Here is a 6,072-nt window from a genome sequence, read left to right on the forward strand (position 1 = left end):
AGTTCGTTGTCCTGCAGACTGATTAGTGCTGGCCATGGAGGCTGTGGGCTGTAAGCTGTCTCGCCCTCCAGGGCGGCTGCCTCCTCTTGTGCTGGATAGGGTGATTGTTCCAGGCTCCACGAAATGAGGGAAATGAGGCTGGAGCCACTTTCTCGTTCAGGACTTTCTAGTCGGCCTGAGCCGAACGTCCTCTGCTGGCCTGTCAGGCATGTGACCTGGCAGCAGCACAGGGTCCCCCAGACGGGCCCATGCTTGGTTTATGTTCCACTGTTGCCGTCTTCAAGTTATTAATGCTTTTTAAACAATGTTCCCTGAAGGTTGTTGCTGTCCATTCAACACCAACAGGAACCCTCAATCTGGGATGTGGTGAAGAAGAACATTTCATTCACTGCAAACAGCATAGCTGTTAGGAGGCCCTGGGGCCAGGCCCCTCTTCAGCTAGACAACTTTGCACTGGTCTGCTCTATTCTGCACCCACAGATATCTTCCCCGTGTTTCAGCTTCAGCTCCAGCTCCCTTTTCATGGGTGGAAAAGAAAAGTGAGCTCTTAGAGCCAGAGGGGAACTGACTTATATAGAAGACCCCACTCTGGCCCCTGATTGGTTCATCCTCATACAAATGAGGACTCCAAATCCTTGAAGGTTGATTAGTCCAAAATGCACTGCCCTGATTGGTCAGATTGGAGCTGCTCTGATTGGTCAGTGAAGAAGCCTCCCATTGAATGGGGAAAGCCTCAGTCCTATTGGTGGAAATAAGATTCCAGGAACTCCGTTATCAGGTGGCAGGTGGCAGAAACAGTGCATGGAGGCAGTTCAGTGCAGAGGCTGGTAGTTCAGTGCGGGCTTCTCCCTGAAGTGCAATTTGTGTGAGAGGCCCCTTTGTAGAAATGGCTGCTAGGCTCTGTTTTCAAAATTTGAGCCCAGTTAGCTGAGAGCCCTTCTTCCTCAGGGTCCACAACAAGAGGGGCACACATTTCCAGTCTTCACCGGACTCTGCGAATTATGCAGCTAGTCCTGCCGATCTCATTTGCATATACCTGAAGCTTGTGATGTTAATTTATCATCGAGTCATATGAGTTTAATATTTGTAAAACCCTCCGTAGCTCAGAAGTTTCCCATTTTCCTCAAGAAATACATTCTAAACCTCTCAGTGCAGCATGGCATGAAAAGCTTTTCGGCCCAAATGCACTGCCCTGATTGGTCAGATTGGAGCTGCTCTGATTGGTCAGTGAAGAAGCCTCCCATTGAATGGGAAAGCCTCAGTCCTATTGGTGGAAATAGGATTCCAGGAACTCCATTATCAGGTGGCAGGGGGCAGAAACAGTGCATCGAGGCAGTTCAGTGCAGAGGCTGGTAGTTCAGCGCGGGCTTCTCCCTGAAGTGCAATTTGTGTGAGAGGCCCCTTTGTAGAAATGGCTGCTAGGCTCTGTTTTCAAAATTTGAGCCCAGTTAGCTGAGAGCCCTTCTTCCTCAGGGTCCACAACAAGAGGGGCACACATTTCCAGTCTTCACCGGACTCTGCGAATTATGCAGCTAGTCCTGCCGATCTCATTTGCATATACCTGAAGCTTGTGATGTTAATTTATCATCGAGTCATGTGAGTTTAATATTTGTGAAACCCTCCGTAGCTCAGAAGTTTCCCATTTTCCTCAGGAAATACATTCTAAACCTCTCAGTGCAGCATGGCATGAAAAGCTTTTCATCTGCTGTTACCTCCTGCACCTACGTTGACACTCCTGAAACCTTCTTAGTCCTACCTCACTCTACTCTGCCCCTCTTCCCTTTCCATGTGAACTCCCAGCTATTCTTCTACTTGCTGTCTCCCAGCCTCACCAACTGCATATGCTGCTCCATCCTCCCTGGGGTGGTCTTCTGTCTCTCTCCCTGGCCAACTCCAACGTATCTTACAGGTCTGAGCTTAGATGTCACCACCTCTGGGAAGCCCTCTCTGATCTCCCCAAAGCTGAGATATGGGGCTCTCACAGCACCCTGTGCTAAATATGCAGTAGCACTTGTCTTGCAAGTATGTTACTTTCTGTCTATTTCTCTGTCTCCCTCATTAAATTGTGAACTCCTTATACATAGAGACTTCTTCATGTTCTCTGAGGTGGCATCCATGCTCAGCTTCAAGGAGGCACTCAGTAAGTCCCCATTCACCAAATGCACTAATGGATGGATGCACAAGTCCCTGGTTTGTTTGGAGAATGCATGAGGAGCCCTATAAGGTTTGTTTTTTTGTCTTTTTGTCTTACCTAGGAGAGCAGTATTGTCATTATTGCAGCACCCTCTGGCATAGAAACTTGGATTCCTTTCCAACGTATTATTCCTTTCCAACGTATTTTTCCTTTCCAACGAATTATTCCTTCCCAACGCATTTTCCCTTTCCAGGAGAGCTAGACGGTAACTCTTGGAATTTCTCAGCCTTTGAGAGGGGTCTGAGGTCTCTCCTGGGACAGAGCCTTGCCCAAGAGGCTTCAGTGAGGAGACCTCCTTAGCCCAGGACTGTGTGCCTCTGTGCAACTCCTGGAGCAAGTGTCTCTGCCTTCACCTTTCCTGGTCTATTATCCTATTCACCCTGTACAGGGCCCAGCTGATGCCAACTCCCTACAGTTTTTTTAAAAAATATATTTTATTGATTTTTTACAGAGAGAAAGGGAGAGGGACAGAGAGTTAGAAACATCGATGAGAGAGAAACATCAATTCAGCTGCCTCCTGCACACTCCCCACTGGGGATGTGCCCACAACCAAGGTACATGCCCTTGACCGGAATCAAACCCGGGACCCTTCAGTCTGCAGGCCACCGCTCCATCCACTGAGCCAAACCAGCTAGGGCTCCCTACAGTTTAAATGTAATTAATCCCTCTGCTTTCCCAAAGCATTTTGTTTTCACCTGTAAGGATCCTGGGCACACGTTCTAATGTCATAATGACTTGGGCACAAGCATCGATGATAAACTTGGAGAGCAGGAGCAGAAGAGTCTAATCTGTGTCGCCTTTAAGTCTTTATGTCTCACAGTTGCCACTCAAATTAACATTGGGTAATCTGGATGTCTAACAGATAGACTGACATACAATAACATCTAGAAAATAAGAAATGTGAAAAAGGAAGGGGAGTGGCTTTATCTGACAGGAAGGAAAACTTTCTCCAACTCATTAGAAAATATCTGAACCTGGAAGGAGGGGGACCGAGGAGGATGCAGGGAGAGAGACATTGGAGGATAGGAAGACAAAGGAAAGGACCCGGGTGACAAAGAGGTTGCAAGCCCTCACATCCTAAAGGTAAGGAGGGTTTAACATTTGGTAATGAAGCCACCGCCAAGTGAGGAATGGGAGGGGAGGGACCTGCGAATCGCAGGGAAACCTGACCCGAAAAGGAGGAAGCGAGGCCCAGAGCTGAGGCTCCCAGGGATGAAATAAGGTGACTTGTCTGAACAACTGCACCAGGGCCATCAGTATTCCACTCCAATCTGCCGCTGCGTGAAAATGCGTGACTCAGCTGAGTTCCTTGGGAAGCCTTTGTTCTTGTTTTAAGGCCAGTCCTCATATTCTCTTGCACCCAAAAAGAAAAATAAAATGCAACTCCAAAGCCACTGCCATTAGGTTTTAGAGAATAAACTTTGCTTATAGATGTCGTATTTCGCTCTGCCTACCTCCTTTCTCCAGCCAGGTTTCCTCAACTTTCTGCCTCTCTTCTTATCCAGAGCAATTTGACATCTTTCTGCAAATTTGCACCTTGAATAGTAAGCTCTCTGAAATGTAGAGAGCGCCTGGGAAGGCACATGAGCTATTGTTAGCTGAGTCCAGTGGCGGGTATGTTGTCAGCCTGACCTTTTAGCTCAGGCGCCAGGGGGTGGGTTTCACCACTAAGTTCAGCCAGGCGCCAGGAACGGACACCATTATCCGGGCTCAGCCAGGAGTGACAATTAGAAAGAAGCCACAAGAATGAAGAATTGCAGCTTGATCTTTAACCGTGATTTCACATGATTTCCTTTGTCTTAAACTCTAGTAAAACTTCCTGGAATCATGCTGTATATAATAAAGGCACTGCTCTAGCTCTAGGTCACTGTCTCTCCACCCGAGAACAGTGTCCCACCTGGTCCCAGCTTTCCCTACTGTCTCTGTGTCTATCTCTTTCTTTTTCTCAATCCCCAGTCGCCCCTACTCGGGACTTGTCTGCTCTCTAGCCGTGCTGGTCTCGGCCAAGAGAGAACACTTATACTGAAATATAAAATTTCCCGAACCAGCCAGTCATCTGCCTGAAAGACTCTGAAATTCTGGTGGGGAGGGGGAAGCGGGAACTTGCTGGAAGTTTGAGTTTGGAAAGTGGCACTCCCCATCCTGATTCTCAATTTCCATTTCTTCTCAGAGCACGAATGCTTGTCCTGTAGCTGGTTAAAAGTGGTTATGGACGTAATCAAATATGAAATGGAAGATTCCAGAGAAAAAAAAACTCTCCCTCATGTAAAGGAAAACAGAACTCTGTGGTGAGAAAACAAAACAAAAGCCAACTTTCCCGTTTGGTCTTGCTGGCTAACTCCCAGCACCATTTTGCTTCGTATTTCTGATGGGCTCTCCCATGAGAACGCTTCTTGGGTCACTGTGCATCCAGGGTCAAGCTACACAGTAAGAATGGGGCCGCTTTACAGCCTCGTAAAACTAGCCGGTCCTGCACCGAAACCTTCCTTATCTACCATTCCTCTCCCTCCTATAGAGCCTGTCCTTAAGAATTTAAACCCAACCAGTTTTTCTCCTGCTCCAAGTTTGAAATGAAACTTTGACACATGCTAACAATCTAACTTATCTGAGCTGCTTGGCTTTAAACAGCGATTCAAAGTGTTAAACAAACTCAAGAGTCCGGAGGCTTTGCTAGAAATAAATGATAGATTTATTCAAAGGTCCCAGGGTTTGCAAACTGGAAACCAACTGGGCAATAGAGAGTGTTCCAAAGAAGAAAGACAAGCTGAGGGTTCTTTTAGTAAAAAGTACATTCCTTTTTTAAAAAAAATATGTTAATGATTTCAGAGAGAGGAAGGGAGAGTGAGAGAGGCAGAAACATCAATGACTAGAACTATTGATCTGCTGCATCCTGCACGCCCCCTACTGGGGATGGAACCCGCAACCCGGTTCAAGGGTGCACGCTCAACCCCTGAGCCACACCTGCGGGGCAAAAGTACATTCTTCTTCTTCTTTTCTTTTTTTAAAAATATATTTTATTGATTTTTTACAGAGAAGAAGGGAGAGGGATAGAGAGTTAGAAACATCGATGAGAGAGAAACATCGATCAGCTGCCTCCTGCACATCCCCTACTGGGGACCCTTCAGTCCGCAGGCTGACGCTCCATCCACTGAGCCAAACCGGCCAGGGCCAAAAGTACATTCTTGAGAAGAAACAGTCTGCATTCTTAGCCTCTGCACTGGTCCCAGAGGGTGACCCTCCAGAAGACAGGTGGTTTGGACCATGGTTGTCAAGTGGCCTGGGTACCTGAACATCCTTTCCTCAGTCCTTCGGGGGTAACCAGAGGGTTATCTGGAGGTCTGATGTGTATCAGGCATTGAGGCAGGACTGGAAAGTCCAAAAGTTCAAGTTCCTAGGATAGTTAAAACAAGAATAGAATCCTTTCCTCACCCCTCAACCGGCTTGATTGACTAAAGCGACTACATTTTTCTTTCTTCACCCTATCCCTCGGAGGGGTAACCTAGGACAGGCGCTCTTACAAAACAAAACTCCAGATGGGAGGAAAGAACCCCAAATCGGAGTCCTATCTTTCAGTACCTCTTAAAGCTCTGTTGTCTTGCACAATTGGCTTGATGACTATTTCTTTACTACAGCTGCAGCCCTGACGAAAAATGCTACCCAAGGCACAGCGAGGATGTCCTTGACTTACATCCTGTTTTCTGGGAAGAGATGACCACCGCAGTAACTGAGCTGGGAAGCAGACAGATTGCTCTTGGCGGCGTCCACAGCGGTTCAAAGTACCGCAGTTGACCGGAATCACACCCTGCAGTTCTCCCTCCTCCTGTGTGCAAATGCCAACAGAGAGAGCACTGCACCAGCAGATTATCCGCAAGATCGGT

This window comes from Myotis brandtii, unplaced genomic scaffold (genome assembly GCF_000412655.1).
Source record: "Myotis brandtii unplaced genomic scaffold, ASM41265v1 scaffold59, whole genome shotgun sequence".
NCBI lineage: Eukaryota > Metazoa > Chordata > Mammalia > Chiroptera > Vespertilionidae > Myotis > Myotis brandtii.